The sequence below is a fragment of the Pinus tabuliformis genome, chromosome 1_1 (genome assembly GCF_031772625.1).
Source record: "Pinus tabuliformis cultivar Carrire ecotype Pingquan chromosome 1_1, CPIR1, whole genome shotgun sequence".
NCBI lineage: Eukaryota > Viridiplantae > Streptophyta > Pinopsida > Pinales > Pinaceae > Pinus > Pinus tabuliformis.
The window spans coordinates 618007399-618023460 of record NC_142297.1 but is presented as its reverse complement, the minus strand read 5'-3'; positions in this window follow the sequence as shown (position 1 = coordinate 618023460).

The following is a 16062-nucleotide window of genomic DNA, read 5'->3' as shown; positions in this document are numbered from 1 at the left end:
GTCCACCTCCTAAACATCATCTCACATACATTAGAACCAGCTCTTGCACTCTCATTCATGACAAAAATCCAAATGACAAGGGTACTACCACACACCTTCTCCCATTTATTAAGCCATTATCTAAACTTGCCACATAACTCGCTTAGTGTCTTCAGAACTATGCCTAATGCCTGCTCTGTGGCATTGCATTGTTTGACATAAAAAGTCAAAATAATATAGTCGAAGACATTGGCGCAAAAAATGAGAATAAATACCCATAAACATTTATAACTCTATCTATTAAGATGAGTTTAGAAGGACATAGAAATGAAAACCATTAGATAGTGCAAGTTCAATTTCACATGACACTACATTTCAAATATGAAGTGGATTATGATGCAATTGTGCTACCGGGATGTGAGGAAACCTTTATTTATAGTTACTGTTTACCATATCCCTACAAATGACCTATAAAAATCACTTCAAGTGATTCTTTGTTATTGTATAAGTGGTTATTCATAAATTGATATAATTTGGGAAATTTCATTTTAAAATGTGATTCTTTGGAAACCTTTATTTGTTGTTATTGTTATTATATCCGTACAAAAGGATATATAACACTCTAGTTGATTAGTTTTTGATGTATGGGTTGATATAGTTTGGGGAATTTCATATATATATGCTACTATTAGTTGATAATTGGATGATGTCTTCTGTAGAATGTATCCCACACTACAAGGAAAATACCTTCTAGCGGAGCTTGTAACGAAGGTTTTTAATGTTATAAAATTGAAAAAATTTATCAAAAAAACCTCCGCTACAACATTCATTTGTGGTAGCAGATGTTTTAGCGGACCTGACAACAAAACTTCATCAAAATTAAAATAATTTGGGCAGCTGAAGGTTTTAATGGATGTTTTCTTAGCGATGTGCTTACTAGAAAAATCGCACTAGTGCAGTACCAATATAAAAGTACCGGTGCTGTAAATTTAAATAAAAGCACCGAGACTATAAACAAACATTTGGAGCACCATTGTGTTAACTTGATAAAAGCACCGATGTTTTAATAATAAAAATGCACTGACTCATACAATCTATGATACCATGCAACAGGGTGTTGAATGAAAACAACAACGGCGCTTGAAAAGTATACCACCTTGGTGCTTATGTCTTCTAAAAATGCCCCGGGAAATACTTTTTAGGAAGGGCACCAGGGAAAGCAAAAAATTATTGCAGTCCTAGTGCTTTTATCTTCTCCAACGCATCAGGTAGTTATGTGTAACAATGCACCGGTGCTAAATAGTAGTATAAACAACACCAGTGCTTAAAAAGTGTAATGCCCCGATGTTATACTTTTCACAAAAGGCACCGAGACAAACAAAAGAATCTTGTAATATCGGTGCTTTTATGTAAACTAATGCACTAGGGCATTAAAGCTAACAATGCACCAATGTGTTAAAGGTGAATCACACTAGTGCATGAAATGTGTATCTTCCCGATGCATATTTATTTTACAAACAAACTAGGATTTTATATGTACGAATGCACGAGGATACTATTATTTATTATTATAAATATTGTTGTTGAAAAAGTCATATTTTGAGCGATGTGCATTAATATACGATGTCGTGGTATCCATTTTCTCTTTTTTAGAAACATCGACCCGTGACATTACAATTATTGTAATTTTTAAAATCCATTATTCATCGAAAAATCGACATATATCTTATAACAATATTTATATAAATTAAATTTTGGTTAGTGATTTTTTATATTATGTTTTGATTAATTTGTTATATCATCATATTTCACATCTCTTCATTATAATATTTAATCATCCATATATTTAATCAATGGTGTAACATTTCATAGAGACATTGGACAACACAATAGAATAAATTAAAATGTATTTTATTATATATGAATAAGATGCTCTTTGTCATACAAAATGAGATAGTTATTGGTAACACATTGTATTTCATTTCATTTCTTATACATTACCAATTTAATTTCCTTTTTTCTATACATTACTCTGTGAATGTTTAGAGCATGGGATTCTATTACTATCCATCTGCACTTGATTTATGTCTTTATCTCTTCCCTCGCCTATACTACAACAACTAAAGAAACTTCATTATTTGTGTGTAGGCCACCAGGGATGGATTTTACTTCTTTGGAACAAATGTTTTCATTATGTGTAATGTGTATGGTCTCTAAGTACGATTATTGAACCAAATTAAATTCCTTTTATATTTTCCACTCTTTAGCAATAATGTTTTATCTACAAGAGACTCTAAGATTTCCTAGGCACTGACCCTTCTCCTCAACCCAAGGGTTGTCTCTAGGAGCGACAACACCTTCAATAGACAAAACACTATAAATATAGCACCATTGAGGTATTGGATAGGCAATGTAAATGGTAAATGATTCGTAACAATTGGATTGTGGTTTAGTTCAAGTTGTTTGTGGTTGAGTTCAGTTTTGTTCCGAGTGAACAATTCTTAATGGGCCTGGTTTGGCGTGATGCTTGAAAACTTTAGTTATGGTTTAGTTAATATAGAGCATATGAAATTGTTATTGCTCGTATAATTGTGGTCATAGTTTGATGTTGTGGTTGGATTCAAGTGGACGTGCCAATGAGGCCCAACCATTGTTTTTATATGACAAGGATTGGATATGGCAGTAACCAAGTCACTACATTTGTAAATGAATCAAATGATGGCCATATTTTGGTGTCATATATGTGTATCGATGGTTGGAAGGCCATGTTGGCCCTAAACCATAGTTGACGTATGTCAAAGCCACAAGGGATGAGGCCAAGTACCATGGAGCCACGTGGTCCCTAATTCTCAAGTCACAACACATGAACATGAATGTAGTTGATCTGTAGAGGATTAGAGAATTAATGAGTTTTTTTGAATGAATTAATACCACTATAAGTAAATGATGTTTGCATAGTGTTCCAAGGCACAACAAGTGCGCAATGGTAAGTCGTTGGTATAGTGTATGGGTGGTCAAGATTTTTGTTGATTTGGGGTAGCATCGAATGTGCTCTAGCCATGAACATTGGTGGAGAGGCTAAAGCACATGAGATCTCCAATACCCAGAAATGGTTTGGGCAGATTATAAACAGTTTGGGAGATATTAAAATAATTAATATTTTTAATGGAGTCCCTAAGTATAAACTTAGTGAAAATAAAATATTAATGTGAATTAATATAAAATTGTGTTAGAAAGGTCCAAAATTCATGGATCAAGCCAGAGTTAATCTTAGCCATTGATTAGGGACTTAATCTCGGTCGTTGAATTGTCAATGAGAAAAGTATAAGAGGAGGCTTGAGGGTCACTTAGAGAACACAATGAGTTGATCAAGATTTCGATTTTTTGGGGCAAGGTTTGCTGAGGAGGTCGAAAGAGTGATCATACTTGCAGCTGAGGGGCAGTGAATACAGAAGCAAAGAGGCAAAGATAATACCAGGAGGATTAGCGCAGAAGTCGTGAGAGAGGGACACAAAGCCAGCCAGGCCCCACGCAGAGGCAGAGAGCTAGAGTGGGTGACGTAGAGGCTCTAAGGGCTGACGCGGAGCGATCTAGGGTGACGTTGGGCCAGAAAGGGCTGACGCGGTCCCTAGAGTCCGACGTTAGGGTTTTCATGGGGTCGATTGGAGTTGGAGCTGTCAGAGTGTTTATTCGAGGTTTCAATCGAAATATCTGCTTCTGAGTAGAGAGGTACTACTGCCGAGATTATTCTCTGTTGGGTGAGCCGGTTTTGGCACCCAGATTGTATTCAAAAACTGCATAATAATAAAACCCTATGATAGCTGCACTGGTTTTCTTGCATTGGGTTTTTCCAAGGACATTGGTCCAAAAACAACGATGTCACTTGCGTGCTTGTTTTGTTTCCTTCAGTTGATGATCTGTAATGTGTTGAGCATGTACTTGTATTTATTTTCATTATTTACATGGTAAATAACTTGTTAATTAATCAGAATAAGTAGGCAAAAATAAATCAGAAAAGTACATGAAGGGTTTCTAACGAGTTAGACTTAGAAATTCCAACATGTTATCAGAGCGAGGCTGCAGATCACAAGAGAACTGAGGACATCAGCTGAGCAGAGCAGTAGCAACAAAAAACAGCTATCCCGAGTGACATAAGTTTTTCCTAGCAAGGAAGCAGCAAGGAAGGGGTGATGCAATGCCTGCATCATCAAGTTTGAGCCGGGAAGAGGATCAGTGCAGTGGCAGAGGGGAGAAGACTCGACCTACACAATTCCCGGTCATATTTCTCAGTCAGGAAGGATTGACGCTCGTGGCCAGGAGTTGCGGTTTTTTTGGTGTCCGGATTGCGTAGAGCCTAGAAGCTCTAACCTTTGGTTTTTGGAGCTTAGGAGGATGTGGGTAAGTTGCAGAGTAAAGCTAGTGGGGACTCTAGTCAGAAAAACACCTAAAAGGGCAAGACCGAGGAGGAGGGAGTTGCTACTGAGGATTTCTAGCCAAGAAATCTAGATCAGTGGTGCAAGTGCAGTAACAATTGGAGTGGGGGCATCTCAACATTAGCAGAAGGGTTTCCAGGAGGGAAATTTAGGCTCAGAAGGAGTCAAACTAAGAACTTTCATTAGGGAAGTAGAGGAGTAGCGAGATGGCAGTGAACAAGGTAAGAGACCATGACAGACTAGATGGAGCATCAAACTTCATAGTTTGGAAGGCCAGAATCTTGTCCTTTCTAGACAAGAATCGTGTCAAGCACTTCGCCTTAAGGACGATAGTGATCCCAGTTGACCTAGATGAGAACGACAAGTATGAGGAGGTAATGGTGAGGGCCAAGAGCATCATCCTTGACGGGGTCAAGGACCATTTAGTACCACATATTGCCTAAAAGGACATGACAAATGAGATGTGGGAGGCCCTAAAGAAATTGTACCAACATACTTTTGTGCAGAGAAGGATGCTACTTGAAAATTAGCTGCGGTCATACCAGATGTAGAAAGGGGAGAAGATCAACACCTTCCTCAATCGATTGAAGGAGATCCGAGATTAGTTGACTTCCATAGGGGCCACTCTGGATCAAGAACTAATGGTGAGGACAGCCCTGAGCTCAATCTCAGAGGATTGGGAGGTGTTTTTCCATAGCATATTGGGCAGGGCAACCCTTCCATAGTGGGAGGAAATGTGGGCAGCTCTTCGCCAAGAAGAGATCAGAAGGCTAAGCAAGGTAGGAAGCAGCGGCAAGGGGATCAGAATCAAGAAGGAGGAAGAGGAGGATGCTGCCCTGGCATTTGAGGGAAAGCAGGAGAAACGGAAGAAGAAGGACCTCTCCAAGGTCAAATGCTTCAACTGTGGGGAGTTAGGTCATTATGCGAGCCAGTGTCCGAGGAAGAAGAGAAAAGGAGAGGCTTCTAGACCAAGGTTGTGCCAGCTAGGGCAGAGAAGGAAGTGGAGACGGATGATCACTGTGCCATGAGTGCTCACACGCCACTTGAGTGGAAGTGGGGAGACATAGAGCTGTAGTCAGATGGACTACAGGCGATGAGGGGTAGGATTCTCAAGTTACCCAGCCTCTTGGATTATACCTTGTTACGGGAGCCCCGAAGAGGAGTAGCAGTACTAAGGGATGTCAGTAGAGACAGATGCAGATGGAGCGACAAAGGGAACTACGATGTAGGATTCCCAAGACAACGTGAGGGGGCAGTGCAAGATGCATGGAGTAGTTGCAGTAGCACAAAGGTTAGAGAAGGATCACTTGCCAGCGACAGAGGGAGTTTTAGTAGCAAGGGTGTCTCTAGCCTGATAGAGATGTTAGAGTTGGGAGATCAATTACTTAATTCTCAGTAACTTAGTTATAGTGCAACAATTAGCAGTGGTAGTGCTATGGGCAGCAAGATGCAACATAATGAGGGGGAGTTGTTGTGCAGATGCAGCAGTGACAGTGGCAGGGCCATGGGTAGCAGCACAGATGCAGAGGGAGTTGTTGTACAGATGCAACAGTGGAAATGGCAAGGCCATGGGTAGCAGTACATGATGCAGCAGTGCAGAGGATGTTGGGAAACAGACCTAATATCGACACAGGGAATGATGTTGGATGATCATGGTGATGCTTAGTGAGAATAATTACTAGAGCATAGTACTCGCTAAGAGGGAGTGTTTATTTGGGGTAGCATCGGATGTGATCTAGCCACGAAAATTGGTGGAGATTCTAAAGCACATGAGATATCCAATACCCAGAAATGGTTTGGGCAAATTCTAAATAGTTTGGGAGATATTAAAACAATTAATATTTTTAATGGAGTCCCTAAGTATAAACTTAGGGAAAATAAAATATTAATGTGAATTAATATAAAACTATGTTAGAAAGGTCCAAAAGTCATGGATCAAGCTAGATTTAATCTTAGTAGTTGATTAGCGACTTAACCTCGGTCGTTGAATTGTCAACAAGAAAAGTATAAGAGGAGGCTTGAGGGTCACTTAGAGAACACTCTGAGTTGATTGAGATTTCGATTTTCTGGGGTAGGGTTTGCTGAGGAAGTTGAAAGAGTGATCATAGTTGCAGCTGAGGGGCAGTGAATATAGAATCGGAGACGCATAGATAGTACCAGGGGGATCAGTGCAAAAGCGGGGAGAAAGGGAAGTAGAGCCAGCTAGAGGTTCACGCAAAGCCATCCAGGGCTCACACAAAGGTAGTTAGGAGCTGCGCAGTGCCTCAAAGAGCCAGCGTAGGTGACGCAAAGGCTCTAAGGGCTAACACAGTGCCTCTAAAGGCTGACGCAGGGTGAGATAAAGTGACGATGGGCATACGCTGGACCAGAAAGGTTTGACGCAGTCCCTAGAGGCCGTCACTAGGGTTTTCATGGAGAAAATTTGAGTTGGAAGCTGTTGGAGTGTTTATCCGGGGTTTCAGCCGGAATATATGCTTCCAAGTAGAGAGGTACTGCTACCAAGATTATTCTCGGTTGGGTGAGCCGGTTTTAGCACCTAGATTGTATTCAGAAACTGTATAATAATAAAACCCTCTGATAGCTGCACTGATTTTCCTACATTTGGTTTTTCGGGGACATTGGTCCAAAAACAACGATGTCACTTGTGTGCTTGTTTTGTTTCCTTCAGTTGATGATCTGTAATGTGCTTAGAATGTACTTTTATTTATTTTCATTTTTTACATGGTAAATAACTTGTTAATTAATTAGAACTAGTGGGCAGAAATAAATCAAAAAAGTACATGAAGGGTGTCTAACGGGTTAGACTTAGAAATTCCAACAATTTTGAGCCACGAAAATGAACATGTTGGTAATATATATATATATATATATATATATATATATATATATATATATATATATATATATATATATATAAAACCATTTTATGCACAATTTACAACTTTTGGCAACCTACGTCGGAATCCAGAATTCTATTGAATAGCACCCATAAACAAGCATTCTATAAAACATTTAATTATTTATATAGTATGTTTGGGTTATTTTTATTTTTTGAAGTCGAAATTGATCTAAATTTGATAATTCTGGAAGAAGTTGGGCAATCATGGCTCAGAGATGGATGCAACTAGAGGTTTTTTTTTTTTATTTGACTCTTCTTTGATGACTAGAATCTCTTTTATTCATTTTTGAAAGTCTATGAGCATATTGCAATGTTTTGGATACTTAAGATAAACAAGTTTTGAGGAAGGGTTTGAGTGACCAAATTAAAGTTCTGTTTGGAGCATAATTTGTGCATCAGTACGACATCCAACATGAGTGATTGATGTGACACACTTGTATAGGAATATAGTGGTTGTAGGTTGTATGATAGTTTAGTGGATTCAGATTGTGTTGCAGAGATAGTAATTGGTACAGTGGTTATGTTTATAACAGTGGCAATTTTTTTCAATTTGTGATAGTCCCTTAATATGTAGATTCAAATATATATGATGATGGTAGATCCACTTTTAAAATGAGATGAAATAGAGGTTCACTAGGAACGAGGTTGGAGCCTCAATAAGTTGTAGCATACAGTGAGAAACTACTTGCATCTTTGAAGTTAGTGCATTAGTTAGGTTTGTAGCCTATCACAAGTAGTATCTTACATATTTTTGGGGTACCTACCTCTCGTAGGTTGGAGCCTGCAAATTGATGTAAATAATTGAAGACTGAGCTGAAGAAGAGTTGGTGGTTTTGTCCCATTTGGGTTTCAAACCTAAAAAATTTGTGTCTCTTTGTGATGTTATGTCTTCTTTTGTTGTTTCTACTTATGCAACCTATGTGATGATGCATTTTGATAATTCATGAAATAATGTTTATGATCACTACTAAATGAATGTTTGATTAATTAAGATTGTAAAATTATTTTCACATTAATTCACCCTGTCCCCCCTCCTCCCCCCTTAGTGTGAATTTTAGGCTAGCAGTCTCGACTGTGTCACTTATGCAACTAAGGACCCTTCACCTTCATGAACACACAATGACATCCCTCTCTTTTATTAGATCAAATGATTGATGTTCATTCTGGGGCCCATTTCTTTTCTTAGAGTTAACGAGGGGGATGGGTCTAATATTTAGTATTATGCAAAACCATGAACCTTGGAACCCTAAAAAATTTAATCTGACCTTTATCCTTATTCCTTTGGATTTAGGTCAAGTGCCATATACCATTGGAAAGCTCTTGGAGAGAACTAACTAGCCTAAAAATCTACACGTTTGATTGAACGACATAACTTCAACAAATACTCAATAAACTCAAGGTATCCTCACACTTCAATATATCCTTCAACATCAATGACATCCATTGTCATAATTGAAAACAAACTAACCAACACAATTGTGTTTTTCAATGTGGCCAAAGAAAAAAATGCCAACATAGGCTAGAGAAAATTCTTCAAAGTCATTAGGCCCTTTCTAATTTCCAAAGCAAGGCTTTCCTTCAAGTATGAGGCTTTGACTTTATATTTTGGCTTGTGAGAAGGCATTATGGACCTATATTTTGAGATTAGGAAACCTTTTGAAAGAGACCAAAAGTATATTTTCCTATCTTATGTTCAACGTATCAACTTCATAGATTGTTAATGACCCTTTCTTCCTTATTTTGGGATATTTTTTCAAAACAAATCAGTGCACCATATTTGAATAAATCCCAATATCCTTTTGTTTGTTTTTTAGGTTGTTCTTTAAATAAGTCCATATGTCCCTTTTATTCAAGTTTAACAATATTATCGTCAAAATAGCCCGTGGGGAATTTCTCATTTATTTTAAGGTGTTGACCTCATAAATGTTGGCATTATGATACATATGTTGTACTTGATGGCAACCCATTCATCTCAGATAATAAATTATAGTGTAGAGAAAAGTTCACGCACTTATATGCAGAGAAAAGTTTATTTCATGTAGAGAAAAAGTTCACGCACTTTTATGCAGAGAAAAGTTTATTTCATGTAGAGAAAAGTTCACGCACTTTTATGCAGAGAAAAGTTTATTTCATGTAGAGAAAAAGTTCACGCACTTTCATGCAAGGAAAAGCGCGTATATGTTGGAGAACTTACCTTTGGTCCATGGTAGTTAGTCCTTGGTATTTGAACCTATGAGGAAAAGCGTGTATATGTTGGAGAACTTACCTTTGGTCCATGGTAGTTAGTCCTTAGTATTTGAACCTATGAGGAAAAGCGCGTATATGTTGGAGAACTTACCTTTGGTCCATGGTAGTTAGTCCTTGGTATTTGAACCTATGGTTTTGGACCATGGTACTTCGTCAAAAGTGTTGATCTCACGTACTTTCATGGTTATTTCATGGTATTAGTCCAACAGTTTTTGATCCTATGGTTTTGGCCCGTGGTATTGTGAAAGGCCTAAGCCTATATAAAGCAAAGGAGATCACTTGGCTAATTGATCCTTGCAATTGAATATCTTAAGATCTGAAATATTGGGTTATTGTTTTGAAAGTTTGATCTATGAAAGTGAAGTTGAAAGCGAATCTGTGAAGGGTGATATCTCGAGCGCTGCAGCTGCGGAAGTGCGGAGGCGCCACAGAAGGCGCAGTGCGGAGTCGCCACAGAAGGCGTAGTGCAGAGACGCCACAAAAGCGCCACAGAAGGCGCAGTGCGAAGGCGCCACAGAAGGCGCAGTGCGGAGACGCCACAGAAGCTCCACAGAAGGCGCAGTGCGGAGACACCACAAAAGGCGCAGTGCGGAGGCGCCACAGAAGGCGCAGTGCGGAGACGCCACAGAAGGCGCAGTGCGGAGGCGCCATAGAAGGTGCAATGCAGAGGCGCCACAGAAGGCGCAGTGAGGAGATGCCACAGAGGCACCACAGAAGGCGCAGTGCGGAGGCGCCACAGAAGGCGCAATGCAGAGGTGCCACAGAAGGCGCAGTGCGGAGGCACCACAGAAGGCGCAGTGCGGAGGTGCCACAGAAGGCGCAGGTGCGGTGGTCGCGGCGCCACAGAAGGCGTAGGTGCGGAGGTAGTACAAATATCCGCAGATCTATACCAGTGAAGTTGCGATCCCTGCTTAAAATTTGTTTTAACTGCCTTTGACTATTCTGCAGGGTTTTGGGTGCATAACTGATGTTTGGTTACTGGTATTGAGTTCAGATAACAGCATGATTAATGACTTATCTTTATGTACTAGATCTGGTTGATAACTCTCATAATATCATTGTATATGTATGGATCTGGTGATTGGGTGATTCAGAAGGTTGTTTGATTATGAGCTTCAATGTTGTTGTTGGGTCCAGTATGAAAATTGGATGAAAAGTGGCCTTTCAGATTATGTGTTGTGCTTCAGTGTATCCAATCTGAAAATTGATGAAATGTGGTACCTGGAGGAGAGAAGATTGTAGGCTAGCACCTATGTACTAGTATCTAAGATAGTACAAAAGCTAAGGGAGATCTTTGGAGCATTGTAGCAAGTAGCAGCCTGCGTACTAGTAAATGGATCGGCTAGTACAAGAGCAAAGGGGGTTGTAGCTCCTGTACTGGTATAAGACTGCACCAGTACAAATATTGTAAAAGGATTTTCTTATTAAGAAGAAGATTGAGATGACTTGCAGCAGATGGTTTTTCTCCCGCATTGGGTTTCCACCTTATATCATGGTGTTCATGTGTGTGCCTTATGTGTGATGATCTATTCTCTATTATGGCATCTGTTATCTGATAATATGGTTGATAATGTTCTAATGCACTCATTGAAGATCAATTAACTTAATCATAAGAAGTTGTGGAAGTAGCATATATGAATCTGATTATGGAAATGAAAAAGTTTTATTAATGTGATAATACTGATTCACCCCCCCCTCTCAGTATTATTTCCAACAATTGGTATCAGAGCAGGTTCTTTGATAGAAGCTTGATCGCTTGAAGGAGATCCGTGGAACAATGGAAAAGAAGCTTAAGAAGAAAGCACCTAAGAAAAAGAAGTCATCTCAGAAGAACTATGACAGTGGGAGAATCGATTGGGGATTAGGTATAAGAAGCTCTTTAGATTCAGAATTAGATTCAGAATCATTATCAGGTATGAATATATTATCCTCTGATGTTCCAGCTATCTTTCCTTTTGGAAAAGATGAAAGTGATAGCGAAACTACTAAATTTGCTCTTATGGGTGAACAAGAAAGATATCAAATAGAGGCAGAATTTAAAAGGATGACAGACAAAATTAGAGATCAACAAGATCTATTGAACAAAAGGGAATGTGATTTCAAAGAAGAAGCTACCAAACTAAAGGCCCAACTAGAAGAAGGAAACAAGGTAAGAAAGCTACTCAAGGACAAGGAAGACCAATGTCAAAAATTGCAGCATGAAGTGACATCATTAAGAAAAGAAGTCAACGAAAGAAGCACAACCATCAAGAAACTCAAAGATAGATCCAGCTACTATGAAAATCTTGAAGCTACAATCCTCTCACTAAAAGGAGATCTTGAAGAATCAAAGAAGCAGAATACAAATCTACTCCAAGCTATTGCAAAACAAGAAACGAAGTCACAAGCTTAAAATTTCAACTAGAATGTGCCTTCCAAGTTCGTCAAATGCAGCAGGATCTGAATGAAGAACAAGAAAAGGAGATTCTCAAACTAAGGGAACAAATGGAAGAAGGAAGGAAAGCTGAAGAAGATTTGAAAAAGCAATCTCTTGAAAAGGAAGAACAGCTTCAGGTTGAGGTAAATATCTTGAAAGGTAAACTAGAAGAAAAGGATAAGCTTTTACGATTTCAAGATAGTTCTAAAGTCTTGGATGATATTCTTAGTAGTCAAAGGTCTCCTGCTATAAAGACTGGTCTTGGTTTCCATGAATATGTTGAAGGTGAATCTAGTTCACAAGGTGAGGCAAGGAACTCTAAAGAGAAATCTAAAGTGATCAACGAAGAAATGAAAGATCAATCTCATCATCAACCAAGAAAAGAGATTCCTCAAAGAAAATCCTTTACTCCTCCTATGAATAATGTTGAATGTTATGTATGTCATAATCTTGGACATGTTGCAGCTAGATGTAGAAGAAGAAGGGTTCAAGACCATTATGCAGAAAGATCATCACATTCAAGGTACTTTTATGGATATTGCTTTGCTTGCAATATGTTTGGTCACAAAGCTGCTGATTGTTACAGGAGGAATATGAAACATGTAAGATGTTATGCATGTAACAAGCTTGGACATATAGCTAAGGAATGCAGGAACAAAGTGTGGGAACCATATCAAAAGGAGAAAATGTCATCATCACGCTTGAAGATATGGAGGAAAAAGGAAGTACATTCAGAAAAAGGTGGCACTGCACAACGTACAGACATACCAGAATCAGAGGGAGCTGAAAGTACAAAACTTCAGTGTCCTGAATCTCATATGCAAACTCCATAAAGACAGATGGCACAGGTTTAGAGGGAGCATATGGACTTAATGCATTATTGGCATTATGGTTAATAGTCCTTGGTGATGATACTTATATGGATAAATGATTCATCTTGCTATGGTTATGAGTTGTTCACATGGTTCTTGGATCAGATTTATGGTTGATTCTCTAATGATGCTTGCATGGGAAGCACTTAGCTTGAATTCACATCTTCTTGATGTTGAGTCACTCATATGCTGCTGTCGTCATATGCATAAAGATCATATATTACAGTTATGATTCCTTTCATTCTTGGCACAAATGGATGAGGATTGTTGGCTGGATACAGGGATGATTATTCAAAGTTGCATTGTTGGAGACATGATGATAATGAGCTCTTATCTATATGATGATAGGATTGTTTCATACATATGTTGATTAATGCAGATATTCCCAATTGATGATACTTGATTCATGTAGATCTGGATGGCTATGATGTTTCTCACATAGAATGTGAAATTCTGTTGATGCGGACATACCTTGATGATTCATGCACTAATACAAGTTGTTGGTCTAGTTGCTATTGACAGATACTATGGAGCAGATCATAAAGTGTTGTTGCTGATGTTCATCTTATTTAGGTGATGTCATATCAAGACTCATGATGTAATAGTGTCATCTCTTCAGGTCATGTAACGACCTATGTTGGTTTCCCCACTATGCCTGGGATGAAGATGTAATGTATTTGGTTTTCATTTTTTGATATATCCCCACTTGGTTGGGTGATGGATGTATGTATTGAATCTTTTAGGAAGGTCATTTGTGATGTAGAACATCCTTTTGCAGACCTTGCTTACAGTCAGGGGGAGTGTGAGCATGAACAACACTATATAGCAGAGCAGACATTTCAGCTTGTTCTCAGAAAGAGCATGATCAGATTGGTGCACCATGACATATACAAAGGGGGAGCTCATTCAGAGATTTCAACAGGTACTCAGGGGGAGATTATAATGCATTGTTGGCATTATGGAGGACGTACAGAAGGAGATCTTGGATGCTGGTCTGATTATTGCTGCACTCTATCTCTTTCATGGTCATGGATTATGGTTCTTAGGGGGAGCATGTTCTTAGGGGGAGCATAACCCTTTGCCCTTGATGTCAAAGGGGGAGAGTGATTGGTTGTTGTTGCCATCAAGTCCAAAGGGGGAGATTGTTGGCATTATGATACATATGTTGTACTTGATGGCAACCCACTCATCTCAGATAATAAATTATAGTGTAGAGAAAAGTTCACGCACTTATATGCAGAGAAAATTTTATTTCATGTAGAGAAAAAGTTCACGCACTTTTATGCAGAGAAAAGTTTATTTCATGGAGAGAAAAGTTCACGCACTTTTATGCAGAGAAAAGTTTATTTCATGTAGAGAAAAAGTTCACGCACTTTCATGCAAGGAAAAGCGCGTATATGTTGGAGAACTTACCTTTGGTCCATGGTAGTTAGTCCTTGGTATTTGAACCTATGAGGAAAAGCGCGTATATGTTGGAGAACTTACCTTTGGTCCATGGTAGTTAGTCCTTGGTATTTGAACCTATGAGGAAAAGCGCGTATATGTTGGAGAACTTACCTTTGGTCCATGGTAGTTAGTCCTTGGTATTTGAACCTATGGTTTTGGACCATGGTACTTCGTCAAAAGTGTTGATCTCACGTACTTTCATGGTTGGTTCATGGTATTAGTCCAACAGTTTTTGATCCTATGGTTTTGGCCCGTGGTATTGTGAAAGGCCTAAGCCTATATAAAGCAAAGGAGATCACTTGGCTAATTCATCCTTGCAATTGAATATCTTAAGATTTGAAATATTGGGTTATTGTTTTGAAAGTTTGATCTATGAAAGTGAAGTTGAAAGCGAATCTGTGAAGGGTGATCTCTCGAGCGCTGCAGCTGCGGAAGTGCAGAGGCGCCACAGAAGGCGCAGTGCGGAGACGCCAGAGAAGCGCCACAGAAGGCGCAGTGCAGAGACGCCACAAAGGCGCCACAGAAGGCGCAGTGCGGAGGTGCCACAGAAGGCGCAGTGTGGAGACGCCACAGAAGGCGCAGTGCAGAGGCGCCACAGAAGGCGTAGTGTGGAGGCGCCACAGAAGGCGCAGTGCGGAGATGCCACAGAGGCGCCACAGGAGGGGCAGTGCGGAGGCGCCACAGAAGGCGCAGTGCGGAGACGCCACAGAAGGCGCAGTGCGGAGGCGCCATAGAAGGCGCAGTGCGGAGACACCACAGAGGCGCCACAGAAGGCGCAGTGCGGAGGCGCCACAGAAGGCGCAGTGTGGAGACGCCACAAAGGCACCACAGAAGGCGCAGTGTGGAGGCGCAGTGTAGAGGCGCAATGCGGAGGCGCCATAGAAGGCGCAGTGCGGAGGCGCCACAGAAGGCGCAGGTGCGGTGGTCCCGGCGCCACAGAAGGCGCAGGTGCGGAGGTAGTACAGATATCCGCAGATCTATACCAGTGAAGTTGCGATCCCTGCTTAAAATTTGTTTTAACTGCCTTTGACTATTCTGCAGGGTTTTGGGTGCATAACTGATGTTTGGTTACTGGTATTGAGTTCAGATAACAGCATGATTAATGACTTATCTTTATGTACTAGATCTGGTTGATAACTCTCATAATATCATTTTATATGTATGGATCTCGTGATTGGGTGATTCAGAAGGTTGTTTGATTATGAGCTTCAATGTTGTTGTTGGGTCCAGTATGAAAATTGGATGAAAAGTGGCCTTTCAGATTATGTGTTGTGCTTCAGTGTATCCAGTCTGAAAATTGATGAAACGTTGTACCTGGAGGAGAGAAGATTGTAGGCTAGCGCCTATGTACTAGTATCTAAGCTAGTACAAAAGCTAAGGGAGATCTTTGGAGCATTGTAGCAGGTAGCAGCCCGCGTACTAGTAAATGGATCAGCTAGTACAAGAGCAAAGGGGGTTGTAGCTCCCGTACTGGTATAAGACTGCACCAGTACAAATATTGTAAAAGGATTTTCTTATTAAGAAGAAGATTGAGATGACTTGCAGCAGATGGTTTTTCTCCCGCATTGGGTTTCCACCTTATATCATGGTGTTCATGTGTGTGCCTTATGTGTGATGATCTATTCTCTATTATGGCATCTGTTATCTGATAATATGGTTGATAATGTTCTAATGCACTCATTGAAGATCAATTAACTTAATCATAAGAAGTTGTGGAAGTAGCATATATGAATCTGATTATGGAAATGAAAAAGTTTTATTAATGTGATA